Raw genomic sequence first — 1,577 nt, 5'->3', positions numbered from 1 at the left:
CTTAAAAATTGGATATTTTATTGCATTTACTTCTTCTTAAGTTACATTGTGTTTATAATAAAAATGAATACTTACATTATTGCTTTGTTTCTGACATTTGTATATATAGTTAGGGCTAACATTAGACTGCTTAGACGGTATCACCACCTGCTCGAACGCATCCACGCATCCGATGTGTCTGCTCATTCAATGGTCAAACATGTAACTTAAATAGAAACAATTGTCGCTAGATGGTAGCTCCTACCGGCTAGTAAAATTGGTTGTGGATATAGATCCTATTCTTGTTTATTGTCTCTCATTAAAATATTACTTTGTTTCGTGACTCTAATAGCTTCCTGTTCCTCTTCGTTAATCGATAATAGTCTTTGTTCTTGAAAGAACAAGAAAACCGGAAAACTTTTTCTTTGTGGAACTTCCTTACATTACTAAGTAGAGGTTTCACGAATTTATCCACAAGAGAAAAATTCGTACCGGCACCGGGAATCGAACCCAGGACCTCTCAGCTCTGCGCGCTGAGCGCTCTTACCAACTGAGCCATGCCGGGACACGATCCACGGCGCCGGCCGAACCCCTCTCGTATTGATATTTTATTGCCTTACTACCTGCACTTGAGACGATACACGTCATATATGCAGGAGCGCATATTTAAATGACTTTGTGGCCATATTCGACATCAGTTTCATGACAACTGCTAACAGTTAATACATTACATATTCATATGTATGAGGTCTCGCCCACCTCATTGAATATTACACGACTAATATGAATTAGTCAATTTGTATTATTACTATTAAATACAGAGCTGAGAGGTCCTGGGTTCGATTCCCGGTGCCGGTACGAATTTTTCTCGTATTTAATAGTAATAATACAAATTGACTAATTCATATTAGTCGTGTAATATTCAATGAGGTGGGCGAGACCTCATACATATGAATATGTAATGTCTTATACACAAGAGTTTCTGATGGTTATTATTCCTAACACACTTCAATATGTCACACTGGCACAAAATAGAAGAAAGTTTTTTTTTTTTATAGTTTGGAGTAGACATCCGGATGAATATAGTATATTTGGTGCCGCCCACCTACCATTTCAGCGAAATCATTGTTAGAATGATCTTATGAGAAGGCAACCATCAGATGCGTTCGAGCAGGCGGTGGACATGTTCATTCTTTCTTTACGGTATCATGTAAGTAGGCCTAAATGAAATATCGAATAATAATAATAATAATAATAATAATAATAATAATAATAATAATATTATTATTATGCGTTACAACTAGGTACCGGAACAATACGAAGAAAATTCTTCCAAAATATGAAATTTATTTTGGAAAAACATGAAAATATGAAATAAATATTTCAGTGCCAAAATATTTTCGTTCATAAACCTTTTGGAGCAGATTTAGATCATTATTTATAAAACAAGTCTTTAGATATTAGTAGCTTTTCTATATTTAATACTACCTGAAAGCACCCGACGTTGCACGGGTTGTCATCTTTGCTTCGTTTTTAATTAAACTGGTTGTTAGACTTTTCGGAAATCTCAGAAACTCAACTATAGACAACCAAAACGA

General features: G+C 35.1%; 1 non-coding gene across 1 annotated transcript; it reads right to left on the bottom strand.

Moving 5' to 3' along the window:
* Positions 1–468: 468 nt before the first annotated feature.
* TRNAC-GCA (transfer RNA cysteine (anticodon GCA)) lies at positions 469–544 on the bottom strand. The gene has a single exon. It is a non-coding gene; the product is annotated as a tRNA-Cys (tRNA).
* Positions 545–1,577: the final 1,033 nt, after the last annotated feature.

The sequence above is a fragment of the Periplaneta americana genome, chromosome 8 (genome assembly GCF_040183065.1).
Source record: "Periplaneta americana isolate PAMFEO1 chromosome 8, P.americana_PAMFEO1_priV1, whole genome shotgun sequence".
NCBI lineage: Eukaryota > Metazoa > Arthropoda > Insecta > Blattodea > Blattidae > Periplaneta > Periplaneta americana.
This window is presented reverse-complemented; position numbering and strand designations above follow the sequence as displayed.